This window comes from Vicugna pacos, unplaced genomic scaffold (assembly GCF_048564905.1).
Source record: "Vicugna pacos unplaced genomic scaffold, VicPac4 scaffold_19, whole genome shotgun sequence".
NCBI lineage: Eukaryota > Metazoa > Chordata > Mammalia > Artiodactyla > Camelidae > Vicugna > Vicugna pacos.
In genome coordinates this window covers 25,308,727-25,331,564 of record NW_027328740.1, presented here as the reverse complement: position 1 = coordinate 25,331,564, position 22,838 = coordinate 25,308,727, and the positions used below count along the sequence as shown (strand labels likewise).

General features: G+C 44.3%; 1 protein-coding gene across 5 annotated transcripts in view; it reads right to left on the bottom strand.

Annotated features, from left to right (window-relative positions):
• Positions 1-361: 361 nt before the first annotated feature.
• The window catches only part of LOC140693334 (uncharacterized), a 116,540-nt gene continuing 94,063 nt past the window's right edge, over positions 362-22,838 (bottom strand). For 2 of the 5 annotated variants that reach the window (XR_012069061.1, XR_012069058.1), the window contains exons 2-4: positions 1,306-1,364; positions 956-1,108; positions 362-419 (exon numbers count right to left, since the gene is read on the bottom strand). The gene's annotated coding sequence lies outside the window, so the exon portion shown is untranslated. Of the gene's footprint in view, positions 420-955; positions 1,109-1,305; positions 1,365-13,124; positions 13,227-19,495; positions 19,771-22,838 lie in introns of those variants that run through there. The other 3 variants (XR_012069059.1, XR_012069060.1, XR_012069062.1) reach the window with 3 other exon arrangements.

Genomic DNA, 22,838 nt, shown 5'->3' with positions numbered 1-22,838 from the left:
AGCAATTCTGCTTCCTGGGCACACAAGTAAGAGAACTGAAAACAAATGTTAACATAAAAACTTCTACAGGAATATTCACCATTACTTTTCGCCATTAATTTTCAGAGCCAAAAAACAGAAACAACCCAAATGACTATCACGTGATGAATGGGTAAATAAAGGGGCCCAGCCATACAGTGAAATATTATTCAGCAATAGCAAAGCATAGAGTACTGACTCAGGCCACAACATGGACAAACATTGAAAACGTTACTCAGTGTGAAAGAAGTCAGTCAAAATAGACGGTTCCACTTCCATGAAGTGACTCGAATTGCATGAAATGTTCAGCACAGGCAAATCCACAGAGACAGAAGAGTGGCTCCCTGGGGCTTGGGGAGGATGGGGAAGTTGATAATGTCTGCTTATGCGTACTGGGTTTCCTGTTGGGGGGAAGAAAATATTCTAAGATTGACTGGGATGCACATTTCTTGGCATAGAGTAAAATCCGCTGTACATTTTAATGGGTGATTTGTATTAAAACTGTTAAGAACAAAAGCACCTCGGATTAGTACCTTCCATAGTAAATGCAAATTGCTAACATTTATTACAGGAAGAAGAAACTGCCCTCAGCATGAAAGCAGGAGATCAGCAAATATTAGTTAACCGAAATTGGACAAGAGCATTTCACTTGAAACTGTTGCTGAGTGTACAAGAAATATTCAGACATGACAAGGAAAATCAGTTTGACATCACGAAGAAGCATTCTGCTTCAAATGCAAATCAAGGATTCGGCAAGCCCAGCTGCTACAAATGACCAGAGAAGAAACCTGGTTCTTAAAACAAGCACCAGAGCCAACAAGGAAATGGTGGTGAGGAAAGCAGGCGGCCTAAAATCTGGAACAGTGTGCTACAAATAATTTCTCCACTGAAAATTCAAAAATAAAATGAAAGTGATGTAATGCTGTTTTGAACTCACGTGAATGGGCTTCCTGCAGTGCTTGACAGTTCTGTAACCCCGAATGACTCAGGAGAATCAGCATGGCTCCTGGGAGTCCCCAAGTAACTGCCCATCAGCACGCTGACCACCATCACATCTGCCAGGGTTGAATTGCAGAGAAGAGAGCAACCTCTGAAAGGCACAGGGAATGTTGACAAGGGAATAAAAGGCTGCGGTCAATCCTGGGACAGAGGCCCAGTGAGCAGAGGCCAGAAGGCTGCAGGTGAACTGGAGTGGCCCTGGGGCAGGAAGGGACCACAGGGGAGCATATCTCAATTATCTCCTCTCTCTCCCTCGGGTAGGAGGGATAAAGCCTGCATCCTTCTCACCTGGAACTGTGGGTTCTGGCTGGCGGAAGTCTTACCGACACGGAATGAATTTCTCAAGACTGCGGAAAAAGGAAAGAAAGCGAGAGGGATTAGGGAGCCAAATCCACGAGTCTCTCAAATGCTCCCATATTTATTGTGTATAATCAAAGTAAAAAGTCAATAACAGTTGTGAGATAGTAGGCAGGAACTTGGGGAAAGAAGGGATGAGACAGAGATTGTAGACTCCACCATGAGTACTAAGGCTTAGTTTACCTTTAGGGAAGTCATGGGCTGAGGGGAACAAGATACATTTTTTAGACATGTTCATTACAAAGCAGACCACCAGACCAGCCTGGTCCCTGTTTTGGGGATAATAGACTATCTAACACCACGCAGGCCTGGCGTTTATAGCTGAGGGCCTGGGTCATTGCTGTGCAATAAGCAGTGTGCTACCTATAACCTCAAATATGCAAGCAAGGCATTGTCTCTGCTTTTTATGGCAAGGAGACAGGAGTGAGGATGCACAGGTGTTTGCTTTAAAGCAGTTAATAAGCACATTTTTTTTTCTTAAAGTTGACAGGAGGCTGCAATGTGTTACAACTTGTTAACTCAATCATGGGCTCCCACATGGAACCATTATGGAGGACATCCTAGGATGACAAATCCTGGCTCTGGATCTTTTCCTGCCAGCTTCGGCCACTCCAGCAGGGTCTAGACACATCCCTGAATAACGATCCCACAGAACCACCTAAACTCTTAACTCCTGGTGCTTGAAACTTAATTTTAGCTCTACACAACTTAATGTAGAAAAGTTTCAGAAATAAAAGATATTATATTCTTTTTATATCTCATCATAAGACTGATTTTTCTGATTGCTCTAAGCTGCTTCTACATGGTAAAGCACCTAATTCTGCAGGTGAATTCAGTACTTTCCTTTGGGTATAACTAGACAGTCTGGGCTGTCTGACTTCTATTAGTCAAATATCAATACACTTAATTGATTTCTTTGTTCATCAATTTCAGCCTGGAGGTGAGGGTCTATCACTATTTTCCTCAGCCCACCCTCTACTCTTTTCTCATCAGCATCTCAGGCCTCCTGAAAACAAAACAAAGCATTTGTTTCCCTTCATCTACACTTTCCACAAAGGCAACAGGAATCATCATGCCTAGAGAATGAATTCAACACAAATGTTAAAACAAAAATCTATAAACCTGAAGCAACTCCATCTCCGACTCATGATACACAATGACATGAGAGTAAGTGTGTCAGGTACAAAGCATGCGTGAGCCTGACCACCTCATTTCTATTCTTCAAAGGAAGGAAGGTTTTCGTATTTTTTATTATCATTCTTTGTCATTGTTTCTGATTAAGCCAAAAAATTTTTTATGAAATAATTAAGCACTGCAATAACAGATTTTCGTTGTATCAATTACAGAAGGAATTCAGAGGGGATAGGAAAACCCACCTCTGTAAAAAATGCAAAATTCCTTCCCCTGTTAAGAACACGAATACAAAATGCAACAGAATTCAAATTCTTGTGGAGAGGACAAAAGCCACAGAATCAAAGCAAAGTCATTATTATGACTCAATCCAAAATTCACTGGACAAACATGCTCAATGCATTCAAATAATTTTTAAGGCACACTGCAAACCATTCACTTAATTATCTACAGGCTAGAAGAAGAATTTCCCTCTATAACAGACAACATAAATCAATAGGTTGCCCCACCAAACAAGGAACAAACATCAGGTTTTTTGTAGTTCTGATAAATCAGCAAGTTTTAAAGATCAAAATCCAGAAATTTTAAACATTCATTCACACCAGAATGAATCAAGCACTTAAAAAAAATAAATAACCCAAAGAAACTAAACACATTGATCACGTACCTGGATCAATGAGAAATTGTTGTACAGCTGGAAAAAAACAACAGTCTATAGACTTATACTTGAAAATTAAAACTACTTTTAAAGATAACTGCTAAAACACATTTCATCATTCATGTTGCCTTGAAAAATCTGAGGCACTTGTCTCTGATCAGAAAAGCAATTCTGAGTATTAGTATGTTACAATTCAGTGCCAGTTTGCTTTAGAAGAAAAAAGAAAAGCTACTGTTTCTCATCTTGCACAAAGTTTAAAGAACCTCCCTGCCTCTATCTCCTCCCATTTTCTAAGCTCATGCTCCCCAACCCTTCTGAAACAATTATGAGAACCTCTTATTCCCACCAATATGCCAAATCACAAAAGAGTATCAATTTATTTGTGTAAATATATACCTACACCTTGAACTGGAGGAGAAAGATTTCAGAAGGCTATATGGAACTTATTGCTACATTCCTGAAATCACACACATACACGTTCACAGAGACACAGACATATACAAACTGAATTACTGGGCACTTCACAAGCTAAGGACTTACAACTTCTAGAAGATAACTTTGTAGTTAGTTTAAAATACAAAACGGTCAGCTTTTGAAAGCCTTAAACATTGCAAAATCATCCAAATATCAATGAGATCCAATTAGCCTTCTCTGTAGAATGTAATTCCCCATGATGGCAAAGCAGACCCTAAGAAGTAGTGGATCCAAGACTCGTGTTTTTCACTAGCTATGATCGTTTTAAAACATGTAAACAGATTTAGAAAGGTATGTCCCTATGACATTTATTCTTATTGAGATGGCATATGTATTCAATTGTCTATGCAGAAAATAGGACCCATGATGGTGTTTAAGAAATATTTTGTGTATTGAAATATTTATTTTTAAGTGCAGACAAGGAGGGTGGGTATTACTCCATTGTAGAGCACCTGTTGTGCACGCACATGTTCCTGGCTTCAATCCCCAGTACCTTCATGAAAATAAATAAATACAAGTGCTTACTTAAAAATAAGAATAAATTTATATAAAAAAATAAATGCAGACTAAAAACCACTGCAATCTAGGAGCCACAATTATAATAAAAAACAAGTGTTTCTATCAAATATTGACTATACGCCAATCACAGAGACAACCACAAATCACACCTGACAACCATCACGTGTGATTCTCAGCAATCCTACTAAGTAGACACGGATGAGAAACCCGGCTCTGCGGATGAGGAGACGGAGCTCGGAGGAGCCGGGGACACTGACCGTCCTGCTCCCTGTGACACCGCATCAGCCCAGGGCAAGCGCTGACAGAGCTGCACTGAGGGGACACCCAGCTGCATGGAACCATGGGGGATTGGGGAGTCCTAGAAAATACTCAAAAGTGTTCAATGAAAAACCATCTCAAATATATTACTCTGTGCCCCATCCTCTAAACACAGAACATGTCTGGGACCTTTTTGATGCCTCCGTGTCCTTTCTGCCATCATCAGTTACGTGCCCTCTCAGCGCGACCAGTCATGAACTGGACCCCATACGAAGTGCACTCAGATGGAAGAGCTTTAAAAGCTGTTTTATGAAGTTTGTAAGACTCTGTCTATTCCTCACACAGGCGGTCATCCAGCACTACTCACCGGTGCGGATGTACCACCTGAAATCACACCTTTCTGCTTTTTAAAATCCCTTCATGTAATACAGACTTTTAAACAGCAAAGAAGCAGCTCAACCACAGACAGTGGACAGCTTTTCACCAAATGGACTCGAACAGCACATCTGACAACCTGGAAGCCCTTGTCTTCTATTAAACCCACTTCCAGGTACTTCATCATTTTCGGATTGGTGGACTCGGCCTCTGAATGGCCTACTCAGAGAGATCCCATCCTCACATCCGGGGGTGGGAGAGGACCCTGCTGCTGGGAGAAATCAGTGAGGAAGGTGGACATCCTCCAGCCATTTCTGCACGGGTAGAAATGCCACATGCTCAGAAATTATACCGTCAGCACCCCTCGGCTCCCATGGACTGGTTTCACATTAAGCAAACTTATGACACACTGATGCAAGAAAACCAGAAATTTAATTTATTAATGTAACAGGAGATGTGAAACTACAAACCAGATTGAAATATCAGAGTTCAACCATGAGTACAGATTCTCCTCCACGGCCCAATCTCGGGCAGGCAGTCACATGGCAAGCGTGGACAGAAGCAGAGCAGGAAGGGTTTCTAGATTAACTCAATGGACTAAATTTCTGTTATAAGAACAGATCTACTGCCTGGAAAACAATTAATGCCAATCACGGGGCACACTCCATGGACAGTGGCTGAGACACGACTGTGAGCACCTGTATAACTCCACTTTCCCTGTCCTTTCTGGTCTAACTGATGCAGAGGTACAGAGATCCAGGGATGCAGATACCTGTAAACACCCAAAGCCCATCCCTGGGAGCCTGGAAACCAGATAGCCAGGATTTAAATCCCAGCTCTGCCACTTACTAGCTCTGTTACCTTGGCCAAATTACTTACCCTCTGTGTGCCTCAATTTCCACACTGTAAACCTGGGATAACAATCAAATCTTTCTTACTCACTTGTTGTGAAAATTGGAGGATTCATTTCTGTAAAACTCTCAGAAAAGAATGTAGCACATTTTTGGTGCCCAACAAATTTCAATTTAATAAGAAAGTGATTTACAAGTCTCCCATCTAATCATCTTCTGTGTTTCATGACTATTCTGAGTCCCAAAGGAAATCCTTATTTCCCCTCTTATAAACTCTTGAGGAGCACCCTTCTGTTTCAAGCCACCACCTGTTTAATCTGAGGGGGGATTCCCTCCTCCCCACTCCTCTGGTCCATGGGAGACTGCTTCTCCCTTCACACCCCTGACCACTGGCCCACGGCTAGCCCTCCTCACACTAACAGATTGAGGTGTGAGTCCGGGGAGACAAGCAGGGCATATGAAAGCTTTCCTTCCCCTCCAGTGTTGGCCACCCTTAGGAAGCAGCCGGGATGCTCAGTTCCATGGCAAGACAGTCCTGTGCATTATGGGTCAGAATCTCTCAAGGGAATGCTCGCTGTGGACCAGAGTTACCTGGGACTGCGTAAGTCTCTAATTCTGGGACATAGTGTCATGACACTCACTCTCCCACAGCCCTGAATTTCATGGAGAACGTGGCTTCATCAGTAATAAAGGAGACATTTATCGCCTGCCTGTTCTTCTTTGTCATCTCTCAGTTGGCTGCTGGACACAACATGTGTATAAGTATTGGGTCCCCTTAAGCCCCAACATATATGAAGTAACAAAAATTCTGTGGCTTAACATTGGTTCAGGGCGACTGTGTAACTGTCCTGACTCTGCTGATGCTAAATTATGTGTATAGGAACTATGGAACCTCCTCAAATATCTTTCATCATAAAACCAGCTTTTCTTATTTTCCTGTTTCTCAGTAATTGCCAAAGACTATCAAATGATGGCTTCACACCAAACAGCAGTTAAGATTATGAGCCCTCTTGTCATACACACTGTGCTAAACACTTTACATAATTTCTAATTCTCACAATTCTACAAAGCAGAAATGAGTGTCCCCATCTCACAGACGAGGGAAAAACTCAGAACAAACTGACTCAGGATCACGTAGCTCAGTGGCAGCGCGTGCACACAAACCCAAGTCAAAACACCACACCCCTTTGTATATGTACCAAATCTCCTACCACCCATTGACACACAGCGGTGGGGATAATACTTAGGGAACTCAGTACACTTTTCAGCTTTAAGGTGCTCCAGAGGCCGCTTCTAGCTCTTTTATAAAATCCCGGCTCACTGGTTTCTAACACTGCAAGAAAAGTCCGATGTTGCAACTGTTTGCACAGGAAGTCTGAAATGTTCACAGCGAGATGATAGAATAAAACTAAGACATAAGCAGAATAATAGTTCCAGGTAGTCAGACATAATGGACATTGTGCTACCCTGAAGCATTAAGCAAAGGAATCAAAAAAAAAAAAAAAACGTTTAAGACTTCCTTTACAAACAGGAAAGTTAAGACTGTAAGAAGGTGCAACAGCGCCACCTATGGCTTAAAAGGCCTTCCTGGTTGCCTGGAAAGGTGCAACACAAAAATTGCCTGTGGATCAGAAACAAGAATCAGATAACTAAAAGCTTATGTAGTACATACTGCTCTCCTAGTCTTCATGTCTTGCACTGTAGCAAAAACCAACAGACCTGTACTAGGCCTATATTCATAAAAGTCATGTCTGTATTTTTCCAACAGGAGGTAATCTAAGTATCTTGCAAAATACTTCTCAAAGAGCCAGGAAATCATAGAAGTGTATTGAAATACAAAAACATTTATTTACATATTAAAACAGCATGAGCTTTTTTCTATTAAAAAAGCTGACATGTCAAATCAATGTTTTGATATTTTAAAACCTATTAAGAGTGCAGAAAAATAAATCAAAATTTTCTTTAATCACAAAAGAGAGAAGCTTATTCCCTGAAAATGATCAATGTGGATTTTTCTAAACTTAATGCTTCTGGTCAGAGTCCTACGAATTTAAATGTCTGAGTGTATAGTTACACGGCAGCATGAACACTGAGTTGTAACAATACACATTCTGTGTAAATAATCTTCAAGGTCGTCTGCTTAAGTCAATTTAACTAGTCCCTGTCTCAATAGAATGATACAGATTTCATTAAAACTTCATACTGCACGCACACACACACACAAAACCCTGAATCCTTGTTACTTTAAGCCACATTCATATATATCCATATTGAATATGCATCAGAAACAAGCCACCCTCTTTAGTATTCACAGTTGATCCTTCTAAACTATCTGTCATTGTGACAGCACATTTTTACTAAGCAGCTCTTGGATGCTTTGTATACAAGGCGTCTACCTCTCACAGTCAGACATGGTAAACGGCATCACTCAAATTTCACAAATGAGGAAATATACTTAAGCCATGGAAACAACGTACATATTTATCATCAGGAAAGAAAAGAGTAAAGAGTTTACTTTCAATATGCACTGACAAACTTTTCCTCCATACTAAGACTACATACATAAAACAAATTCAGTCATTGTAAATTATTCTGTCAATAAGCACCACTAGAGAAAAACAAGCAACATCATTAGCAATGATTGGACTTTCAAAGCCCACTCCTATTTTGCACTATAATCATTTTTAATGTTTTGTTTTTAGTGCTTACATAGCACTAATATAAAGAAAACATAAACTATTTAAGTCATTACCTGAGAATGCAACATTTGTGAAAATGTACAATTTTAATTTATGCCGCTCTGTCTCACATTCTCACTGGTGTCTCTCCTTTGAAGGCCTCATCAGGCTGAGATCGCCAAAATCGGTCATTTATGGACTCACAGGAGTTCGGGAAACCACTCAACGGGAGGCTGATCAGAGGAGAAATTGAGAATGCATCCTGTGCAGCCTGGGTTCCAGCACCGAGCTAGGCACCGCCAGCTGCGTTTGATTTGGGACAAGCTGCCCACCTCTCAATCCCTCAGCTGCAAAAAGGAGACATTGATACCTACCGTCAAACACCTGCTTTGAAGTAAAACATGAGAAAAACAGTTTAGCCTTTGGTAGGTGTCCACTCACAGCAAGCTTGGTCATTATGATGATGAGGATTACTTTTAATAAGTTAAGCTAGACCAAAAATTAGAAATCACCATAAAGGAGAAACATTTTAACTCAATAAGCATTTCCTTTTGAATGGATTGATAAAAGTTCTAATGATTTTTTTAATAAACCAAATTTTGTCCATTAATTTTAGATTTACCGGTTTATGGACAAGTCTCCAAAAAAAGAATTAGAGGCCTCTAACCTCTGAATACTAAGAAAGTAAGGTTTAAAAAAATTATGGGGGAGAGTATACCTCAGTTGAGAGAGTATGTGCTCAGCACGCATGAGGCCCTCAGTTCAGTCCCCAGTAACTCCATTTAAAAACTTTTATTTAAAGAAAAGGAGAATTAAAGGAAAAAGATGGAGGACTACAGAATTTCTTTAGAGAATCCACTCAGATTTAAGATGGGGAAAAAATATCCATTTCTCACAGGAAATCTTGAGAACTATGTAAACCGGATCTGAGTTGTCTAGTCTTTAACATTATTCATGAATTCATATTACCAAGTCTTAAAACTACCTGATAACCCACAGTGGTGATAGTGATCATAAAACCTGACAATGCGGATCGAACTCTGGCTAGGACTGCTCTGTTCTGACATCTCTGCCCCTGAGGCCTCACCAGGCTGAGAGCACTAAATTTTGTCATTCATGAGCATCTCGTGTAAGTCTTCCATTTATGCTTCTCAGTCTCCTCTCACCAGCCCCTCTGAGGGAAGCACTGTTATCATCTTCCCCACACGCAGATAAGGTCACTGAGGTACAGAAACTAAACCTGCTCCAGGTCACATCGGCATTAAAGGACGTCTGTATTTCTGCTGTTTTGCGATTGACAAAGGAATCTGAGATATCAATACAAGATAGACTGTTAAATAATCAAGTCTGTCAGCTCTTCACCTCAAAGAGCAGATACTATAAATTCCTGATGTAGGATGAGGCTGCCGCCACAAAATGACTCAGCTAGAAATTAATATCCAAGATGAAGCAGCGGATACACATAAATATTCATGACTGTCAACTCCTCTCACGGGTCTTGGCCCTTCACTGCCTGAATGGGGGTGAAATCCCCACCCGTGTCTGGGAGGGTAGCGCGGCTGTTCCAAGTCTCACCCAGGCTTCACAGGCTGTTTCCCCCTACAGACTGTCCTAAATGATTAAAAAGCTCACAAGATTTTTACACCAGCCAAAACTGAAAGACATTTCTGCATATGGAGCACTTTCTCAGGCTTAAACCATTTTTGCCTACACTCAGCAAGGGGGAAAAAAGAAACATGACTCTGCAAAGTCTCTTAGCCTTACCACTCACAGGAGTTGAATGGTCTCAGCACAAGATGACCCTTCACATTACAGGATGAGAACAAAATAAAGCCGCCCCAACAACAAGCACTCCCAGAGACAGCGCTCAGCAGTCTTCTGCACACTCACGGTTGTGCAGCCCTCACCACCATCTATTTCCAGAACACTTCATCACCCCAAGAGAACACCCCTGTCACTAGCAGTCACTCCACAACCCCCCTCCACCCAGCCCCTTGCAACCATCATCTGCTCTCTGCCACTGCATGAGCCAATTCTGGGCATTTCTAAGATCACTGAAATCAACAATATGTGGCTGTTTGTGTCTGGTTCCTTTCAGTTAACGTGCTGTTATCAAGGCTTTCCCATGTTGAAGTGGTATCAGCATGTCTCTTTTTTTTTGAAAATGTTAAACTTTATTAGAAGGTGGTAAATACTATCAAAAATAGTAGAGTGGGGTATAAGGGATGGGGTTTCAAAGGGAAAAGGCCGGGTTGAGCAGTCAGGGTGGACTACCCAGAGCAGATGGCTTTTTTCATATTCCCCTTTATTTATTTTTTCTTTTTTATTCACTCTTATGTCTGAATAATATTCCACTAAATGGAGATACTACATTTTGTTCTTTCATTCAGCAGCTATATATGGATGAGGTCCAGAAGAATGAGTGTAAGTGGTGGCTAGCAGGGATGGCATTTAAGCAAAGGGCAAGATGTGCTTTCAAAAAAAAAAGTGAACAATCAGAGGCACAAGGAAATTCAGCGCGTTTCTGAGAAAGTGCATGGTTGCTTCAGTAGGACTGCCATGCAGGGCTGTGGGGGATAGTGACAGGAGACACAGTGAGGGAGTCACCTAAGAATATCCCCACTGCAAGCAGCTCAGCCAATTCTCCTCCCTCATCCTGTATTTTAGAGACATTTTTGCTAGCTTTTCTCTTATTTCAAGTAACAGTACTTTAGTTACACATCTGATCATCTGCATCAGACCACATTAGCTCCAAGCCACAGAAAATCATTCACTGACCGGAGCAGCTCCAAGACATAACATTGATGGACCAGGGAGTCCTGCAGCATCCCATCCTGCAGGCACAAACCACACATGTTCCCTGGTGATGTCCGGAAAGTAAAATGCATGGAAATATCTCACTGCTGCTGCACGACATCTGCCCACAAATTGCCCCCAAATCATGCTGGCACAGCACTACTCAACCCTCGCACTACCCCCCCCAAAAAAAAAAAGAGAGAGAGAGAAAAGAAAAGAAAAGAGAAGAAAAGAAAAGAAAAGAAAATATAAGAAAAGAAAAGAATAAAGCTAAGAAAGCAAATTTAGGCTCTTCCATTGAAAACCAGCAACCATCACTGCCAGTATCTGAGCTGGAATGATCCTGACTTCAAAAACCACTGTGCAGTTACTATTCAAATGTGACAGACATATATGTATTTCACTTAGATGATATTACAATAGGATTTTTCTTTTCAAAATTTCCAGTTGCAACAATAGCACAAGAAAGTTTATGTTTCATTTTTTAAAAAAAATCAATTATTTTCCACTTTGTTAATTTTGAATCTATTATTATTTTATAAAGGGAGCTATGCTGCAGATTATAAACCAAATATCTGGCTTCTGCAAACAAGACCTATATGACTTCACTATTTCAGAGCAAGCTTTAATGATGCTTTCAAATTGGGGGCGCTCACTAACAGCTCTTTAAATACTGTCAAAGATGTGCTATTATGTAATGCAAAGGGTCTACCTACACATCAACTCAGAAACCAAAGAAACTACACGAAAGCCTTAGTTTATCATTTTAAAATATTCCTATTATCTTGAATATTAAATTTCTTAAAAGATAAGATATTTTTTGAGAAAGACATCAGTTGTATTAAATTTCCTCTCACCAAGAAAGCAATCTTTATCAAGAATTACTACCCCTATGAAAATCCAAAAGACAGGACGTTTCTAGCTAAGTTAACTTACAGATCTCAACACAAGCCTAAATCCTATCTGCTCTCACTTGAACGAGCCCAGCAAAGTCCTGGGCTACTCTGGAACTTAGCTCTTCTGTTCCATATGTTGGCAGAGCTAAGATCATCACACAAGGCAGGGAAGGAGAGAAGAGGTAAGTCCACCTGGCGGCCTCCATCTGTTTACTTCCAGCCACAAGGTGTCGCTAGAGCGACCCCGCTAACAAGCCCTCCACACAAGGAAACCCGGCATCCACTCTGCCCCTGCGGTCCCCAAGCAGTCCCGACGCCCCTCTCCCACTGGTGGCCTCCGAGCCTGTGAATGGTCTTCTAATGACCCTCCCAGTTGGTGACACCCTCCCCCTCTTCCCCGCTACACACACACACACACACACACACACACACACAGCCAAGGCAGCCTTCCCAAAGCACAAATTTGATTACATCTCCCCCACTTCAAACCCATCAGAGGCTCCCTGGTAGAGTTCTAGCCCCACCCCCGACCCTGCTTGTCCATCCTCACCTCAGTACCAGGTCCCCAGTGACCTCAGGGGCCCCGTGACCTGCTGCTACTTCCCACTAGCCTCCAGGCTCATTTTAACTGTTTGTCAAGGAAGTCTTCCTTCCCTCCAACCTCCGCACTTTGGATTAGGTGCCCTGCTGTGTTAATAAAACATTTTAATCTAAGTCAACTTCTGACACTGCTAAGCTCTCAAGAAGCAAGTACATTTTGCTTACTACTGTGGGTCCACCCCCTCTCCCCTAGACACTCAGAATTGCGTGTTTTGTGAATAAAAGAATGAAGGGGTGGGACTCAAAAGGACAGGCAGAGCTGCTCTCCTAAGGGTCACTTCCTGCTGACAACCTTCACTGCCTCTTCTGTGTCAGTTCTAGTAAAAACCAAGCTCCTCCAAAGCCCTCCACCCCTAGGCCCTCTCCAGTGTCCTTCAAAGCAGGGTCACCCACCACCCTGGACCACACAGGGCAGTCTCCCCGAGTCCTCACCCCACAAGCCTCCAGGCCTCTACCCAGGCTGCTCCTGCCACCTGAGTCACCCTCTTGATTCCTTCCCCTGGCTGACTCTTACTCTGTCCTCAGAACTGAATGTAGAGCCAATTTCTTCCAGGAAGTCCTCCCTGATGATGTCCTTTAGCTCTTGGCTGGCTCCATCTACAGCAGCACTGCTTGGCGACCAACTGGTATTTGTCCACCTGCTCCTATGGGACCATGACCTCTTGGAGGCCACGTGGGAAAAAGGAGTGAGGTGACAAGAGGGGTGGGAAGAGCAAACAGGAAAGTCGCAGCTCAAGTCCCAAATTCAAGGATTCTGTCTCAGATAAAAAGAATAAACTGTTTCATACGTGTGTCATTTGGCTATGATTTTTGTGGCTCATGGAAAACAAGAGCTTGGTGTTCAAGCCTGAAATCCAAGTTACATGCAAAGAAATGTATATATTCATATCCAAAGGAAACCAGAGCTGCTCAACAACACTTTGCAGTTAAAATCCAAAGGAACTTTGATAAAGGCAATCTCCCTCTCTCTCTTTATTTTTATTTATTTATTTTTTTTGGTATCATATAGTTTTAGAAGTATTTGTATAACTAAGTGATGGCTACAGCCTATGATTCTGCACTGGAGTGTTTGGGGCTAAGGAAGCCCAGATTACATGCACTGTGTAAATGCAATCACACCAACACAATGACAGGCGCCCTAGTGGCTGAGCTGAAGTTCCAAAGCAGAGAACCTTATGTTGGAAGACAGCTCTCAGTAGAAAGTAAGAAATGAAATGTTCTGTACTCAATCTCATTAGCTTTATGAGCCATTAACAGATAGTATGTCTTGTCTAATGAAACCCCAAAATATATTGTCATCTTCGATTTTCTCCATCTGACTGTTTTATGCTAAATTTGGATATCAAACCCTCACTCCATACGGAAAGCTCAGGCCTTAGCTGCAGCACAGTTACATCCCGTGGAAGAAAGCCGATCAAGGGAGAACAGGAGAGTTTCCCTTCAGAAGCTGCTAAGTGTGGTTTTGCACCTGTATGTCATTTACAACCACGCCATCGTCAAAGGAGTAAGACCTTACATCTGTGGGGCAAAAAGCACTGCGGTGGTTCCGAACCATGAAAGAACACTGAGCTTTGTGCAACAGTCCTGAGGCACTTAAAGCGTACTTTCTCTGAAAGGCTCCGAAACTGACTCACTTCACCATTTCAGGTACAACCGGAATTAGTAGAGAGAACATGCCCTTGAAGTCTGACAAGGCCCTGCTGGAATCCTGCTACAGCATTTACTAGCTGCTAAATGAACCAATTCCTTAAACCTCTGAGGAGGCTTCCCAATCTTCAAAACGGGGCTGCCACCGCCCACTTGGGAGGCATGGATGTGAATGCAACACGCAAGTAGGGTGGCCGACTGGTACGTGACACGGGGTCTGGCTAGTTTCCCTCCGCTGCCCTTCTCCCCCTTTAAACTTGCACTGTTCCCCCTGGTAAGGGTGAAGCCCCAGGAACAGACTGCCCGATTCTTCTGTATATCCCCGGATACATACCTTACCCTTAGGAGGTCAGAAAAACAACTGCCTCCTCCCCAGTCACTATCAATATTCTTAAGAGTCTGGGTTTTTTTAACTCTATGTTTCAGGGAGACTATTCAAGAATTGTTCAACCACCGTTCTCCAGGTTGGCTCCTCTCCCAACGCCCATCCCTTCTTACCTCAAATCTTCTGTCTGATTGCCTTTTGTTCGTGGGAAAGAGAGTCCGCTAGGGTGCGGACTCCCTAGGCCTCCCTCCCTTCATCACAGGAGAGTGTGACTACATTCTCCCAACTCCCCACTCCGACTCCAGCTTCTGAGGAGTTTCCCCTTCTGGACCCTGAAGCCTCTGGATCGTCCCAAGACGCGCACACGTGGCCAAAACCCTCTCTTCAGATTTCTTCCTGGGTGGGCCTGCCCACCCCCCAGAACCTTAAGGATAAATGCCATTGCTCTGAAAATCACAAACGCCGCTGTCTGACACACCAAAGCTGCATGGTCCGGGCTTTCCTCCAAACCAGACACAGCCCTGCCCCCCCTCAGACACAGTCTGCACCTCTTGAGATGAGCTGATCCACTTGCACGGCTGTGAACACCAGCTAAGAATGACGAATCCCAATGTGTATCTCTAGTCCAGCTCCTTCACCTGAGCCCCAGGCTCATAGACACGAGTGCCTCTTGGAAGTCCTAACTTGGATGACAAATGGCATCTTAAAAATGCCATATATCAAAAAAAAAAGGCCTTATGTCCACCATTTACTCTAGACTTCGATTCCTGGCAGGTACCTCCCAGGCTCCCCATTTTAGTAACAGCCCCAGCACCCACCTAGGTGTTTGAGGTCACATTCAATTTCCACTGTTCCCTCCACCTGGCCCTGCCCTGGAATCAGTCTTGTTATTTCTATCGCTAAGCCAGTCTCAAGTCTGGTTCTGCAGGGAGCACGATGGAAACCCACAAGCTCACAGCAAGGTGCACTGAGTCACAGTCCTCCGAAGGGAGTTCCCTGGAGGGGGAGGCATCTCCTGCTGCCAGTCACCTCAGAAGGCACTGGATTCTCACAAAGAAGGACCAGAAGAAGGGACTCAAGGATCTCCCGTGATCTGAGGTTTGAAGGGCCCGAGGTCTGGGGGAGCTCCTAGTTAGCTGACACTCCTGTCAGTGAGCAGATGAGGATGGTAGGAACCCAGGCAAGTCTGTTCTCGCTCCGACCCCTTTTCTCTCAGGAGCCACGGGAAAGGCCAGTTTCCAGGGCACAGACCGGCCATCACAGATCCCAGCCTGCATTTGCCAACCCAGACAGCCTAGACTCCTACTTGCGACTCTTACTTCTGTTCTGTTCCCCCCCAGAATGTGATGGACTCTTTCAGAAAGTCTGGACTGTCTCAAGCGAGACCAAGTCAGTGAAGGATGAAGTGTCCACATTTGGACCAGAGCATGAAAGGAGAAACAAGGCCTCATGTCCAGCATGACGGTGGTGGCCAAGCCCTTTCCCTGGGTGAGATGAACCAGGGTCGGGGTGAGAATGCAAGGTCCCTTCACGGCTGACAGGGGTGTTGGAGACTCACTACCGCAAAATAACCACACGGCCGTCAGTGGTGGACATCAGCTGCAACAGACACAGAGTCAGCTATTTACTGCCAAAAAGGGGTAAAAGTAAAGGCCGGTGCAGGGAGGCCTGCACGGCTGCTGAGGCAAACCACAGACCCGGCTCTGAATGCCCACTGGCTGAAGCAGAGAGGAAGCTATGGTCCCATTTAGGGGTCCCTGTGTCCACCAGATCCAAGTGAACCAGCTCCTTAGGACAATGCAATGTTTTCCTGATACTTAGAAAAACCAGCCTCATAAAGGGAACAAAAGAGTGGCATGGTTTTAGGCCCGCTCCTGCCCCTCTATGAATGCAAAGTAAAGTAAATGGCACTGGGAAGGTGAATGCAAAAAAAAAAACCAAAAAACAAAAAACCAGTGACTGCTTCCTCCAACAGCGTCCCGTGCAGCTGCTCACCCCCGAGCCGGCCACTTCCTCACCAGTGACCGCCGGCCAGGAAGCGCCGTCACGCACGTCACACAGCGACAGCCAGGAACCGTGTGCCGAGCACGTTTGTGTAAAAGCCAGAATCAAGCAAGGTGCTGCAGAATTTGACTTTCCAAGTTTAAATACTCCATGAAAAAAATCCCTCAGCAGCCGCCTAAATCAATTCGCATCTCACTTCTTCAAAACAAATAAACAAAATTAGTAAGAGAGCATTTGTTACCAAATATAAGGACGAACTAATAGGTTCCTCAAAGCAAGGACTTTAACATATATCAAACTCCAGTGGGTGATGTGCTAACATAGCAAAAATTCCAAAAAAGTAGAAAATAAGATGACTAGGATAATATACGAATCATGGCAACTGTTAAGTTTTTGCTTTTTATAGCGATGGAGACGGCACAGAGGGCGATCTGGCTATTCCAATGCAGGGTGTGCACAGCCCACATTTTCAGACCGAACAACATGCTCACGGGGTGGTATAAGGGATAAAGGAAAATAGAAAAAGGAATAGAGGAACAGCCAAAATTAGAAACACACGAGAACAAAAATGACTTTGACAGCATTTACAAGAAATTACGTGAGTGTGATGAGGACAGGGACGCGGGGACGGTGAGACCCACCCTCACCTCCTGATCCAGGGAAGGCAGGGGCCTGAGGGGAGCGATGCTGCCGGGGGACCCCAACGTGGTCAGCGCCCCAAACCAAAACTTCACCTAGATGCGTGTAGACAGCTTTTGAGCTACAAAATGTGGTCGCATTTCAAGCTGGACAACTTTACTCACTCCCACCAAGAGGAACAGGGGAGAATTAGGTTCTGCTCCTGAACCAAAGCATTGTTTAAAAAATTAATGACTGTGTAATAGTAAAAGCAACAATGGAGTAAAAGTCACTGGAGGAGAACGTGCTTGACCCGAGCTCACTGGCCACGTTATCTCACTGACGTTCAGATGCTGGCTGAGCCCTTATGGTACCAGAACAGACAGACCCACCAGGAGGGAGGTTTAATGTGCTGCTGTATTTTGATGCCGGCAGCCATGCCTGGTACACGAGGTTCTGGGTAAACAATGGTGACAGTGTCAACCACTATGGGCTAAGCACACATCTAGCTACTCCGCCAAATCCCAAGGGCAGACTTCAAAAGGCAAAAACAAGCTGGCATTCTCTGTTGGCTCTGCAGAATCAGAGCCAAGCAGTTGCTGAGCAAAAATGTCACCAGTGCCTCCTATGACAAAATAGGAGGCACTGGCGTGGGGCTGGGGCAGGGCTCCAGGCTTCCACTGATCACCCACCAGTCTGTCCAGGGGGTGAAGGAGGTCCCTGCTTTCATTGCACCGATGCACCTACCTTGAATGACGCCTTAGGACTCAACAGGAGGTGACAGGTGAGGTGAACGGAGCCAGCCTTGGTGTAGCACGGTTCTGGCAGCTATGCCCTCAGCAGTGCCCAGTTTCCTAAACCTGACACCTCATCTCCAAGGAGCAGAAGTGTAGTGTGGGCATGTAGATCACAGGGCCCTGTGAGGACAAGTACAGATCATGGCCACGACATGCCTCTCCCCTTCCTTAAGCCATAGAGGAATGTCCGGGGAGGAAGTGAAAATTATTCCAGAGCCTGCCAGGCACCACACGCAGGTGGGACACGGATCCCCTGAGTCTGTCATTCACAGGACTGGTGTGGATTTTCTTTTTATCAATTCTCTGGCATCTTCTCCTCCATCTTACCAACAACAAGAAAGTAGAATCTGACCTTAGAATCACAGAGAATCACAGAGCCCCTCCTGCACAGCGGGCCCGGCAGCACGTGCCATGTCCTCCGACCGTCACCTGTGGGACCGCCATGAGCGCTCTCCAGACTCAAGGCCCGAGGCCGTAGGCCGGGGGGACACAGCTCACCTCACTCTCCCCAGTAAAGGGGGACCACCTCTCGGCAAAGACGTCTCACCCTCTTCTGCCCGTGGGACAGCTTGAAAGATATACAGGGAAACATAGTAGAGGGTGAGGGGTTAGGTAGCCCAGAAGAGATCATCTGCACTTCCAAGGCAGAGTGGGGTCTTTGACCTAATCACAGGGACAAAGTGAGGACGAATTTTTCCCTGCTGTGTCCCATACACCGTGACATGCCTTTCCCTGCGTAAGGAGCTAATTCGGAAGCCCCTGGCAGTGTTTCTGATGCCCTAACTTGGCATGGTGGCTGTCAGGCAGGGGAGAGGGCCTGAGCCGTGCTGGTGCTGGGCCTGGGAGGCAGGAGACATCGGCTCCACCCTGAGCTCAACCAGCACCTCGTTCTGCGTCTCGGGATTCAGAGTCTCATTTATAAGCAAAGGGATGAAACTGTCCCAGGACAGGATGTCCAACAGGAATGAAATGAGAGTCATGTAAATAATGTTTCTCAGTTGCCACGTTTAAAATGTAACAACAAAAAAAAAACCAAGTAACTGATTTTAAGAACAGACCTTACTTATTCTACTGTATGTAAAATACTATCATTTTGACGTGTAATCAATATAGAAAGTAACAAGATAGTTTATATTCTTTTTACTAGACAAGTTTCAGCGTCTGATGTGCATTTGACCTACAGCACATCTCAGCTCAGACCGGCCTCCTCCCCAGCACTACTAACAACAGTAGCTGTGGCTACTCTATTGGACAGCAACTCCAGGGGTCCCCCCAAGTGTCCTGGCTGAAAGAGGGGAGTAAGTGTCCACACTAACCCTAAAAGGATCTCTCTGAAACAAAGGCGGATTTAGTTTTAAACGTCTGAAAACCGGCGGGCTACACCTCCTTCCCGCCTTGGCTACAAGAAAGCCCTCCTCCTTGATGATCCCATTCTGGATGCAGGGAAGCAATCTGTCACACAGCCAGGGTGGCCCGGCCTTCAGGTTGACTTGCCTGCTGTCTGTGTCCAGTCCCACGAAGTCCTCCTTCTCAAATAGGATGTAGAGGAGGGGGGTCTTCTCCCCAGAATTTTCGGGGTCCCCATCCAGCCACTTGGACTTGGGCAAGATGAAGAGTGACTCAGTGAAGTCGTCGATCCTCTTCTCCACCACCCTGCAGTCCTCGTAGATTGAAGGCCACGTCGGTGTGCGGCTGCTCGGCCACCTCCCCATACAGCATAAAGACAAAGAGCTGAGAGTCGTAGAGCGTGGTGCCATACAGCTCCTCTGTGCGTGGAGCTTCTAGAAGGTCTTGGCCAAGAGGCAGTCAGTAATGGTGACAAGGCCCATGACATTGCGGTGGGTCTGGAAGTCACTCCATCCATTCTCGGGCGCATAGAGATACCTATAGTAGATACAGAGTGCCCACTGGGAGCCGCACGGTCTGATCTGGCTCACCAAGGAGATTCCATTATAGATGCAAAAGAAATTCTCTAAGATGATCCCCACAGGTTGGACCACAATCGGGAGAGTCTGGTGGTCCTCAGCGCACTGCACGTAGTCAGGGGTGTTCATGTTGCAGGCCCTGCCGAGAAGGGAGGGTAAATCGATGTACATACTGTGCTGTGGGCTGCGGGCCTCACTGGGATGCGGCGACCTGGTGTGCACCAGCCAGAAGGCAAGGGAAGTCCAAGCAAATCGGGGATAAGTTTGTCCTCAGCGTCTGCACATGGCTACTGAAGCTCAGATCACATTACCCAGCTTTTGGTCTAGGCTTCCATCCCCTGCAGAAAAGGATCATTTCTTGTTTTCTGTTTCCAAGCACCTAGGCAGGCCCTGATGCAAAGTCGGTGCTCAAAACTGCTGAATAAATGAATGAATAAAGGAACTGCTTCCCCACCCCTCAGCAGGATATAATGCAAAGAACCATAGTAGGATCAAAATATCTGGATTTCAACGCCAATTTATTTGAACTCCTAAGGTGCAGAATAATGGGTAAGAAAACTTGCTTTGGGGAGGAGGGTACAGTTCAGTGGTAGAGCACGTGCTTAGCATGTTCAAGGACCTAGGCTCAATCCTCAGTACCTCATTTTAGAAAAATGAAACAAATAAATAAACTTAATTAACCCCCTCAAAAAATATTTTCTCCATTCAAAATTCAAAAAAAACCACCTTGCAATTGACACAACATTGTAAACTTGACTATACTTCAATTAAAAAAAAACTTCTTGCCTTACAAGAATATATCTGGATTATGGAAGTTTGCAAATGTAAAATGCCTAGGGTACCATTTGCATAAGAAGAAGGAACTGTACAAATGTACTATCCCTCATTTATGAGCTATTTTTCCTTTGGGGAGATTATAACCTCTCAGAGATATTTTTCTCATATTAAAAAAAAAAAAAAAAGAAAACATTACCTGATTCTCCATACTGCTGAAGAATCAGATAACCCTATGAAAGCATCTGACCCACAGAGTTTATTCAATAAATGTTTGTTGAATTAATGAATAAACAAGCAAAGTGAATGCTGCTCCCTGCCACAGACCATCATAATGGTACTGCTTGGAAATGCCAAGCCCACGTTCCACCCAAATCTTCACTAACCACGTGGGTGACCTGGGCAGACCTGTGTGCTTCTCTCAACACCAGTTTATTCATAAATAGAAATGAGGGCAATAACACAAACCTAAAAGGGTTAGTGAGTCACGAATGAATAGTACCCCAACTTTGCAAGATGGAACTATTAAAGAAAATTGGGCAAAGAGTCCATAGGCCCTCTCCATATTATCTCTTACAACTACATGGGAATCTACATTACATCTAAAAATAAAAAGTCTATTATTTTAAAGAGGCTATTGAGTTTAAATCAGCTCACCATCTCAAATAAGGAACACACAGTACAAATAAGAGAATGCGCAGCCCATGAGATGCACTCAGTAAATATTCCCACTGAACCCACTGGTCCCTCCAAATTCAGAGCATGAGGATGTGTCCTCGTGGCCAGAGGCCACTGCACCTGAAGCTAAAAAAGCTAATGGTCCCCACTTTCAAAAGCCCCTGCCACCAACCTAGGTCTAATTTTGTATTTGTAATTTTTTTTCTTTTTATAAAATAGAAATCCCCAATTGCATAGCCTTCAGGTCACCAAAACCTGACCACAGAGATCATGATGGCAACCCTCCTTGGTGAAACAATAAAATGAAAAGCCATTTCCACAAGACCTGTGTGTAAATCTACTAGGGAACTTCATCCTGGACTGAGAGGAAGAGGACTGGGGAGGAGGGGGCAATCTGAGGCACACAGACCCATGGGCCACCTGTCCCACGATGGACATTACACTCAACCCTCACCCTCCAGGAACTTCAAAATACACACAGACAGAGTGATGTGGACAATATATATGTATTTTTAAAGAAATTCCGACTCTCTAGCAGGTCTTGTATCTACCGAGACACAAATGGCTTATGTGTATAATGTTTCACAAAAGCCTTAAAACATTACCACCCCAACTTGACACATTAAGAAACTAGGGATAGAGGTTTATCACATTGTGCAAGATTAGAGAGATGCCACATCAGACACTGTATTTAAACCCAAGCCTTTGCTCCAGTGCTCACACAAGAAAGTGTGACATACTGCCCCTTTCCTGCCCTCTCCCTGCAATAAATCTCTGAAGAGTCTTTTCTGTGCCACGTGGAATCACAATCACGTCAATTTACCACAAAGAGCTATGTGACTCCTTGGAGGACGTGTCAAAATCTAAAGGGTTGTGATGGGAGGAGAGATTTGAATTTTCTGTTTCTCAAAGGAAACATGGCTTTAAAAGAAACTGAAAAGCACTTATCTAGTCTAAGCCCTCATTGTGTAGAGAAGGAAATGGAGGCTCAGAAGAGATGAGGAAAGGGACTTATTAACAAATATTGCCTCAGTGCAGCACCAAGCCAGCCCTGGGCCCTTCTGGGGGAGTACCTGGAAGGCCCAGGAAAATGATTGTTAGAAAAAGGAAAGAGAAGAAGCATACAAGGCCCTGTCTCTACACCACCATACCATGAAGTTCCACCAAATTATCCAGTATTGGGTGCAGCCAAAATTTAGGTGGGCTAAAGAGGTTATAGAAACCTGGAAGTCTCAACCATAGTGGAAATTCCAACATTTACTGTTTTTTTCCAAGTTCAAGCATCAGTTCAGTGGGCGCTCCATACGAGGGACTACACGAGGCCTGGAGTTCTCCCAAATACAGATCTCTATTATCACGTGTGCAAACCACACACAGGCCCACCAGAAGAAAAACGCCCACACATAAGATGGAACTACTGAAACAGAAAAGAGCCAACCAGCATATATTGCTAGCAAAAA